Source organism: Marmota monax, unplaced genomic scaffold, assembly GCF_021218885.2.
Source record: "Marmota monax isolate L192 unplaced genomic scaffold, Marmota_monax_Labrador192_F-V1.1 WCK01_AAM20220418_F8-fsc00024, whole genome shotgun sequence".
Classification (NCBI taxonomy): domain Eukaryota; kingdom Metazoa; phylum Chordata; class Mammalia; order Rodentia; family Sciuridae; genus Marmota; species Marmota monax.
Genome location: NW_026695224.1, coordinates 23,705,834 through 23,716,719, shown reverse-complemented (window position 1 = coordinate 23,716,719; position 10,886 = coordinate 23,705,834). Strand labels below are relative to the sequence as shown.

The 10,886-nt window shown below is 37.0% G+C and overlaps 2 pseudogenes; one reads left to right on the top strand and one right to left on the bottom strand.

The window, feature by feature from the left end:
- Nucleotides 1-1,550: 1,550 nt before the first annotated feature.
- On the bottom strand, nucleotides 1,551-8,997 carry LOC124086399 (IST1 homolog; annotated as a pseudogene).
- A 1,109-nt stretch (nucleotides 8,998-10,106) lies between these two features.
- LOC124086398 (E3 ubiquitin-protein ligase TRIM13-like) lies at nucleotides 10,107-10,644 on the top strand (annotated as a pseudogene).
- Nucleotides 10,645-10,886: the final 242 nt, after the last annotated feature.

Genomic DNA, 10,886 nt, shown 5'->3' with positions numbered 1-10,886 from the left:
GCTACACTCCATGATGTTTGCACAACAATTAAATTGCCTAATGACATTTTTCAGAATGCATCCTGTCATTAAGCAACACATGACTACACCAAAATAACTACAGTTGAAATTTTATAATGTCTGAGATTTATAATGTCTGTCTCTTCTCCCATCCTTCTCTAAACAATGTTAGAAAAAGACAAAGGGACAAAATAAGACAAACAGAATGTCAAGAATGGTTGAAAATGAATGATGGTTACATGGCAATTGACTATATTATTCAAATTTTATATATACTTAAAATTGTCCATAATAAAGTTTGTTTATTTTTAAATCAGAGGACATATATTCCAAGAGTAGAAGATAAAAAATACACAAGGTGTAGTTTAGACAGATACTTTTAACAAGGAAAATCAGAGTTAGTTTATGTCTAAAATATAAAATCTTAGAGAAAGAACTTTGGAGTAAAAAATGCCTATAAGCGCCAGCGCTGAGGTGCATGCTCGGGAGGCTGGGACAGGAGGATGGTGAGTTCAAAGCCAGCCTCAGCAATGGTGAGGTGCTAAGCAACTCAATGAGACCGTGTCTCTAAATAAAATACAAAATAGGGCTGGGTATATGGCTCCACTGAGCGTCCCTGAGTTCAATCCCCGGTACTCAAAACAAACAAACAAAAAAAGACTACAAGGTGAAAAAGAATAAAAGCATTTTTCTTTACATATTGCTGAATGAATAAAGAATAAAGAAAAGTAATGTCTATGGTTCTTTAGTTTTTACCTATTTGACCTCTCCAGATTTACGTATGCAAAGTTGTTGTTTAAGTTCACTATAAAACAATATTCTATGTTATGCTGGCAACAGTCTCATATATCTTGAGTTTATTGCGTCTCTTTTTTAAATTTATTTATTTATACATGACAACAGAATGCATTTCAATTCATAGTACACATATAGAACACTTTTTTAAATTATTTTCAACATGAAAGTAAATTGGTTTCACTATATATGAATTGAATATATCTAATCTGACCTAAATTTAAATCACTGTACATGAAGGATTTTCAAACGTGTTCAGCTTGTAAGAATGTTCTTTTCAGGGTAGCTGGGGCTGTAGCTCAGTGGTAGAGCACTTGCCTAGCATGTGTGAGGCACTGGGTTTGAGCCTTAGCACCACATAAAAATAAATAAATAAAAATAAAGATATTGTGACCATTCACAACTAAAATAAATAAATAAAGTGTTCTTTTCAGTGTATATTGTGGTATCATCCAGAGGTTGATAAGAGACAACAGCTTTCTTTACTCATGACTTCAGAATAAAAAAACACCAACATCAACTAAATTATTGTAAATACCTCTCTGGCCTTAAGATCATTTTGTTCTCCAAAAGGCCCAGCTAGAAGTATAGTTTAACACCCATGCAGTCCCATTTCAATTTCATTTTCCCTATCTGTACTGACCTGTCTTTCAGGAGGAAAGGACGGGAAACAAGGGCCTGGGGATGGCACATGTAGGGGCCCTGGTGCAGATATCTGCAAAGCCCCAGGTGGATCACCCGTTCTCACTGCAGTGCTATCTATCTCCTCTGCCAAGGGCATCTTTCTTGACATCCTCTGTAAATCCAACAAGACCAGGTCCGCTGGGGCTTCAGCCTTAGACAAGAGGATAAGAATCCCATCAAGTTGGCAATTTATTATACACTTACTTATTTGCATACTTATTACATATTAAACACTCTTGGAAGTACTGGGAAGAAGTAATGCACAATGCAACAGTGTTCCAGCCTGTATGAAGCTTATAGTCTAGTCAGTGACAGTTAAAAGAAAACTTAAGTTTTTCTGGTCGACTGTCTTCTTTTTTTTTTTAATTTTTAAGTTTTATTTTATTGATTCTAATTTGTTACATTTGACAAGCAGAATGTAATTAACTGTCTTCTTCTTTCTTCCAATGACTTTGTTTTGAGTACCAAAGAGGTCAGGCACTGTGGTACACCAATTAAGAGTAATATGCAGGGCTGGGGCTGTAGCTCAGTGGCAGGGCACTTGTTAGGCACTGGGTTTGATCCTTAGCCCCATATAAAAATAAACAAATAAAATAAAGGCTTTTTGTCCATTTTTTTTAAAATTTAATAAGAGTAATATGTAGGTCTGGCGTTGTGACTCAGTGGCAGAGCACTTGCCTAGTACACGTGAGGCACTGGGTTCAATCCTCAGTACCACATAAAAATAAATAAATAAAATAAAGGTATTGTGTCCATCTACAACTAAAAATATTTTTCAAAGAAGAGTAATAAGTAAATATGTATAGATATGTCTACAATAAAGTTTATTAAACTTGAGCAATGATAAATTCTGGATTTACTAGTTCACTTGACAAAGTCTCTTGACCACCTAATATAAGCCAGCAATAGTTGCTGGGGATGCAACAGTGAACAAAACAGACAAAAGTGCCCATCCTCATAGAGGTGACTTTCTGGTTGGGGAGACAAACAAGATCATTAAGTGAGTTACACAGTATGTCAGATAAGAAACAAGTATACTAGAGAAAAAATATAGAGAACTACAGAGGGAAGAGGTTGAGATTTTAGAGAATGTAGCTAGGAAGGATCTCACAGAGAAGAGAACATTTAAATACAGACTTGAGGGGCTGGGGATGTGGCTCAAGCGGTAGCGCGCTCGCCTGGCGTGCGTGCGGCCCGGGTTCGATCCTCAGCACCACATACATGTCCACATACATGTCCGCCGAAAACTAAAAAATAAATATTAAAATTCTCAAAAAAAAAATAAATACAGACTTGAAGCAAGTAGGGACGGACCAGGTAGATATATAAAAAATACAGAGTACTGGAAGGAAGTACAAAGGTCCTGAGGTGGGAAAGTACCTTGTGTGTTTGAAGAAATGTAAGGAAGGAGGCCAGTGTGGCTGAGGCAGAGTAAACAAGGGAAGAGTAGAGAAAATGAGGCCAGAGAGACAAGAGACAGGAGGTGTACACAGCCTTGTCAGTCACGAGAAAGACATTCCATATTATTTTAAGTGAAATAAAAATCCACTGGAGGGCTTCAAAGGCAAAGGAGTGACCTGATCTGACTTAGATATAAAGATCTTTGATGCCATATTAAGTATCAGGAAACGCAGTTAAGAGACTATTATAATAATCTAAATAGGAGGAGATGATTGCTGATTAGACCAGAATACTGGCAGTGGAAATGGTGAGAAACGGTAACATTCTGAATATTGCTTTGGAGGGTGGGGGTTTAGAAAAAGAAGAGACAAGAAAAATATCAAGCTTTTTGTCCCAGTATAGAATTACCATTAACTGTAAAATGAGTAGGGTGGTAGAGGGATAAGAGTCTTTTTGGACATGTTCAGTCTGAGATGCTTCTGAAACATCCAAGTATTTCAGATATTAAAACCGTAGGTGGATGGATATATGAACTGGAATTTATACGAGCCTAGAAGTCTTGGCTAATGGTATATAGAAATTCCCACCATAAAGAGATGTAGGGGCTAGGGATTGTGGCTCAGCGATAGAGTTCTTGCCTTGCACATGTGAAATCCTGGGTTTGATCCTCAGCACCACATAAAAATAAATAAGTGAAATAAAATTATTGTGTCCAACTACAACTAAAAAATAAATATTAAAAAAAAGAGATGCAGATTAAGGGACTGGGGCTGTAGCTCTGTGGTAGAGCACACTTGCCTAGCTTGTATGAGGCAATGGGTTCCATCCTTAGCACCACATAAAAATCAACAAATAAAATACAGGCATGCTGTCCAAACAACTACCAAAAAAAATTTTTTAAAGAGATGCAGATTGAGCATCCCTAATCCAAAAAACCCCAAACCAAAACATTCTAAGTACCAACATGATACCATAAGTGGAAAATTCCACACCTTACCTCACTTGATGGGTCACAGTCAAAACACAGGCACACTAAAAATATTGTATAAAATTACACTCAAGGGGTTGATGTTATGGCTCAATGGTAGAGCGCTCGCCTAGCACATGAAAGGCCCTGGGTTTGATCCTCAGCACTACATAAAAATAAATAAGTAAAATAAAAAGTTATAAAAAATATTGCATACTCTTTAAAAATAAAATAAAATTACATTCAAGCTATGTGTATAAGGTTTACATAAAACATAAATGAATTTCATGTTAGACTTGGGCCCCATTCTTAAAATATCTCATTAGGTACATGAAAATATTCCAAAACATCTGAAATGTGAAATATTTATGGTCCCAGTGTTTCAAATAAAAGATCCTCAGTCTCTATTGAAAAACCACAAGGTTGGATGAAATCCTCTCTAGTGATTTTTTTTTGGGGGGGGGAGGTACTAGAAATTTAACCCAAGGATGCTTAACCACTGACCAATATCATCAGCCGTTTTTTTATATTTTATTTTGAGACAGGGTTTCACTGATTTGCTTAGGACTTCACTAAATTGCTGAGGCTGGCTTTGAACTTGTGATTCTCTTGCCCCAGTCTCCCGAGATGCTGGAATTACAGGAGTTCAGACTCTAGTGACATTTCATGTGGCTTTTGTTTCTTCAAAGTCTCTCTCTTTGTTTAAATTTTTACAACGTGCCATTTTTCAACAACAATTCTTTGGACAAGAAAGAAAAAAATAAAGAAGAGTTAAAGAGTTCCTATCAGCAGCAAAGCATCAGAAAAGATAAATATGCCCCTTAGTCACAATGTGGCACATTCCACATTAGCAATTTGAAGGCAGCGCAGTGGGAACACAGAGGATAGACAAGACCCCTTTGTTGCTTCATGTCCTCACTAACATAAGTTTGGCACCTGAGTATGAGACCATGTTTTTATAAAATCACAGGACACCACCTAACCAATCACTGGAAGCATTGGGAGAAATCCCTCTTAAGACAGTTCATGACCATCTTAGGGAGGATAGTCTACCCTCCATAACAATGATGATTATACAAGGCAAAACTTGAAAATCAGATGGGGTGGTGCATGCCTGTAATCTCAGCATTTGGGAGGTCCCCTTGAGCCCAGGAGTTTGAGACCATCCTGGATATCACAGACTCCACCTCAAAAAAAAAAAAAGAACAAAAACAACTAACTTGATTATATTTATTATGTGCTAGGTTTTACATTCCATTTAACTTCTTTATTTGTATGGGCCCATTTAATCACCTCAACAAATCTATGAGATGGGAACTATTATTATCCTCCTTTCTATAGTCCAAAGAACTGAGTCTTTGAGAGTTGCCTGAGGTCTCATGGTTAATAGATAGTGGACCTAGGATGTGAAAATGGCACATTTCACTACTGAAATAACACTCTTAAGACTACATGATACTGCTGTGTTCCTTTGCATCTTGTAGCCTTTATTCCAGGACCTTTTATTAAAATGTAAAATATGAGCCCAGCATGGTGGAACTCGCCTGTAATTCTAGCGATCCAGGAGGCTGAGGCAGGAGGATTGCAAGTTGGAGGCCAGCCCAGGCAATTTAGTGAGACTCTGTCTCAAAATAAAGGTTTTTTTTTTAAAGAATTGCAAAACTTTATTTTTAAAAATGCCTTCACTACAAATTTAAAAATATAAAGAAGTTAATTTTCTCCACCACAAGAACAGTACTTAAATGTGGACTGCAAAGAAAGTTCTTAATTTAAAACAATAATTTTTAAATATCCATAGGCATTTAGTCCAATCTCCAATAGGCACTGCAATTCTCAGGCAGCCAAAGTACCAGGATTGGTAAAACGATCTCCCCATTTAGAATTTATAGCTTCATTCCTATACTTAAATAAGGAGGGATAAAATGTATATGATCCACTATCCCAATCTGTCACTCCTAGATGTGTCCCTGAAATTTTCACATTATGCAAACTTGAGTATTTCTTTCCCATTGATATTTTGGATTCATGACTATTACTCCTTTTTACTTTTTTTCCCATAAGAGATTGTAAACTTTCTTTGAATATAGTATAATATTGGTAAGCAACCAATGATATCTGTATTTACTGATTCATAAGTGTTTGAACTTTCAATGAGAATACCCCATGGGCGCACTTCAGCTTTGATCCCATAAGAAGAGAGAGGATAAAGGAACTCAAAGAAATCCAAGTCTTCCAGTTACAGTACAATCAGTTCCTGGATATAGGTCATATACCTAGAATTGCTGGTAGTTCAAATAAGGCCTTTGTTTAATTCTGACCTGCAGCCAGTATTCACTACAGGTTATAGCCACATCCTCAAAACTATGAATGGGGGCAGGGCTATAGCTCAGTGGCAGAGCACTTGCCTAGCATCTGTGAGGCACTGGGTTCAATCCTTAGCACTACATAAAAATAAACAAATAAAATAAAGGCATTTTGTCCTTCTACAACTGCAAAAAAAAGAAACCATAAGTGAACACAAAAAGCATGGAGAGCCCCATTACCACACCAACAATCTTCAGCACTTCAGATCTCACTTTGAGATTACCACACGAAACAGGAAATTCCAAATAAAAAGTTTTTAAAAAGGGGTTGTAGCTCAGTGGTACAACACCCCTGGGTTCAATCCCCAGTACCACCAAAAAGTAAAAACCACAAAATAAATGCAAAATATGTCCAGGACAAAGTTGTGATCTTAAGAACTAAGAAATGTTTGACATACTCCTTGATCTAACACCTTAAGTACCTTGATTTTTGTTTTCTCTTCTGTTGTTAACAATATATATCAATATATATGGGTCTATTAGGAATGATATGTGGGCACAGAAAAAGTTCAAATTTTACCTGCTTTACAATTTTTCCAGTAACTCTGGAAACCACATCTCTATAAGTAGAAAAAACTCTTCTGAAGCACAATAAAAATCTCAACCTCAAATCTTTTCTCTTTCTGTCTGTCCCTGTTTCTGTCTCTGTCTCCTAGGCTCAGGATTAAGCCCAGGGTCTTGTACACTCCAGACAAGCACTGTACCATTCAACTAATCCCCAGCCCCCAATTTTCCTTTTTTTTTTTTTTTTTTTTTTATAATGGGGATTGAACCAGGGATGCTTTACATCTCCAGCCCTTTCTATTTTATATTTTGAGACAGGGTCTTGCTAAATTGCTTAGGGCCTCGCTAAGTTGCTAACACTGGCTTTGAACTTGCTGTCTTCCTACCTCAGCCTCCCAAACTGCTGTTATTACAGGTATGTCCTACCATGCCCGGCTACTTTTCCCTTTTTTAAAGAGAGGGAGAGAGAGAGAGAGAGAATTTTAATATTTATTTTTTAGTTTTTTCGGCGGACACAAGTTCGTTGTTTGTATGTGGTGCTGAGGATCGAACCCGTGCTGCACGCATGCCAGGAGAGCGAGCTACCGCTTGAGCCACATCCCCAGCCTGTATTTTTCCCTTTTTGAAAGTACTCACCATAACGCTTGTCTTGGATGTATAGGGCACATTATAGTTCTTAGCAATTTCTACCAGGTACTGTTCCACTAGAACCTGGGGTAGAGTGTTCACATTTAATTTACACATTAGCTGAAAAATAAAAAGCACAACAAATTTACTTACACCCAAACTTATAAAATACAAAACAAAGAGATTAGGTGGTCTTTCAACTCCAAATCACTTTTTTCCCCATCTTTCTATTCTGTTGTCTAAGAGGTATAATTTTTAAAAATGTTTTTGTAGTTGTAGATGGACAGAATGCCTTTATTTTATTTGTTTATTTTTATGTAGTACTAAGGATTGAACCCAGTGCCTCATAGATGCTAGGCAAGTGCTCTGCCACTGAGCCACAGTCCCAACCCTAAGAGGTATATTTTTTAAGATGTATAATGTAGCCCCAAGAAGGAGTCCAACTTGTGAATGTATTATAGGACAGTGCTATCTTAGAGTTAAGGAATGTCAAACCAAACAAAGTTTAGAGGAAGAAAGTAAACCTAAGAAAAAAAATATTTGAGCTGGGCGTGGTGGCACACATCTGTAATCACAGCAACTTGGGAGGCTGAGGCAAGAGGATTACAAATTTGAAGCAAGCCTCAGCAATTTAGTGAGGTCCTAAGCAACTTAGAGAGACCCTGTTTCAAAATTTAAAAAAATAAAAAGGGTTGGTTTGTAGCTCAGTGATTAACTGTCCCTAGATTCAATCCCTGGTATCAAAAAAAAAAAAAAATCAAGAATTCTGATTCTATGATAAGTATTTGAACTTTATTAGGGGTGATAAATGAATATATTTAACAACCAATAATAGACACTCTGAATAATGAAAATATCCACCAGCCTGAAACAAATGTAGTGGCCAGATCTCTGTAATCCAGCTGAAATGTCAGTCTTTAATTACTTATATGTGATCATCTGCTTAAAAGTTGAAATTTCTAATTTTCATTAGCTTCCTTCCAATTGGTAGGCCAGTTACACATAGGAAAATGTATGCTTTCTTAAAAAAGAAATCAATTCATGTTTTTTGGTGTTAGCTTTTTTCTTTTTAAATAAAGATCTGATTTTAATTCTCTAGTCTTAAGACTTACCCAAATTGTTATGCCTCTAAAGCAAAATTCATTTGTCTACATCTTTTAGTCTGCACAAAATTACATGCTTTTGAGTTTTCTCAGTTTCCTTAGATTCCTGGGATTAGAGAAGTATGTGTCTCTGACTGGGTGCAGTGGTACATGCTTGTAATCCCAGTGATTTAGGAGGCTAAGTTAGAAGGATTCCAAATTCAAGACCAGCCTCCAAAACTTGGCGAGATCCTATCTCAGAATAAAAATAAAAAGGGCTGGGGATATGGTTCCATTGTTAAACACCTCTGGGTTCAATTCCCAGTAGCAATGAATAAATAAATAAATAAGACAATAGAAAAGTGTGCATCTCTAGAAATGATACTACCTGAGAGTTGACAGTTCCAATTTCATTTGTTTGACAGAGTTGACCATACTTTTGGCTGTATTTTGCACACAGCTGATTAGATACCTGCAGAATACCAAATACCAAGAAAGAAAGGCAAAGTTCATGAAGTTATGGAAAATTTGCTTGAGATAAAGAACAATCTAAGAAAGCAAAAATCACTTCCATGTTACCTTTTGGAATTATGTTCTTTAAGCATCAAAACAACAATAACAAATGCTTTGTTTTTAAGTAGGCTGATAAATGTAAAAGTTAAAACCACTAATTCTAAACATTCATCAAGTATAACCCTCCTCCCCAAAAGAAACCCACTTTTTTTGTGTGCATGTGTGGATATCGGGGATTGAACTCAGGGGCTCTCAACTACTGTGCCACATCCCCAGCCCTATTTTGTATTTTATTGAGAGACAGGGTCTCACCGAGTTGCTTAGTGCCTTGCTTTTGCTCAGACTGGCTTTGAACTCGTGATCCTCCTGCCTCAGCCTCCCCAGCCACTGAGATTACAGGCATGCACCACCGTGCCCAGCAAGAAATCCACTTTTAAGTTAATTTTGATTTACTTAAGGCCTGTACATTTTCTTCTACCATTCTACCATTCTTCAAGCATTTACTTTTCATTTAAAGATTAAGAAAAAAATCTCTTTTTTTTTTTTTTTTGGTCATCCCTTAAGAGAAGAAAGGATTTTCCAAATAATCCCACAATTCAAACAAGTGACAACAGTGATACTCAAACCTATAATCATGACGCAGGTAACTGAAACTGGTCAAACTTACTGTTTTCAGCTCAGGTACTTCTGACTGCAGTCTGGGAGCTGCCCAGATTAGTGTAGCTATGTATTCAGCCAGACCAGAATCTAGTTCCCTAAGGAAATCACAAAATTGTAAAACTCAGAGCTTCCTGTTTTCCTCTTTTTCCTACTTCTAATGTTCACAATATGATGGTAAATAAATTATTTTTTAAAACTAAAATTGGAATATAAACCTATATGTAAATATATATGTAAATACACACAAGGGTATGTTTATACATAAAGTAACATATACATATATTTATGTAGACAAAAGGAAAGATATCACAATTTTTTTTGTGTGTGTGTATGTGTGTGTGGCAGTGTTGGGGATTGTGCATGCTAGACAAGCACTCTACTACTGAGCTACATCCCCACACCAAGATATCTCAATTCTTATCTCAAGATTTGGAGATAGCATGATTATTTTGCCCTGAAAGGTAGTAACACTGCTGAATACACCTGCTAGTAGGGAACGAAGTATATATAATGGAGCTGCTAGAAGAAGTTCCTATGTGCCCAATTTGCTATAGTCTATTTGATGATTCTCAAACATTACAGAAATTACTTCACTTGCACAATTTATGCAAAATATGCTCAGAAAGTATCTTATAGGGGATTGTGCAGGATTTGTTGCAGAGACCATCTCCATTCAAATGTCCTGGGTTTCTTAAAGAAACGTCAGCTATTGGAGTCAAGGTCAAGGTCTCTTGACTCTTGGGTTAATTACTCCCTGAATGGTACTATGGAAAAATATAACAAGATCAAAATCTCTCCCAAAGTGCTAGTGTGCAAAGAGCACGTGGGGTGGCCTTTCAACATTTTTTGCCTGACTAATGGGCAGCTGATTTGTGGTTGCTACTCCAGATGATCACACCAACCATGTTTCCCAATGATACCTGGGCTCAGGAAAGGGATGCCTTAGAGTCACTCTTTCCAGAGCTTTGAAACCTAACTTCAGAGAGAGTCTCTTTCCTACTTGCATACTTGCAAGAGAAAATCCCCATTGACTAAAAGATTCAGATAAAGTAAAGGAGTGTTTTTGAAAAGTTACAACACTACTAGGCATGATAGCACATGCCTGTAGTCCCAGCAACTTGACAGGGGGAGGCAGGAGGATCATAAATTTGGGGACGGCCTCAGCAATTTAGCAAGACCCTGTCTCAAAATAAAAAATTAAAAGGGCTGGTAATGTAGCTCTGGAGTAAAGCACTCCTGGGTTCAATCCCAAGCACAGGGGAAAAAAAAGATACAGTACAGAACACATTG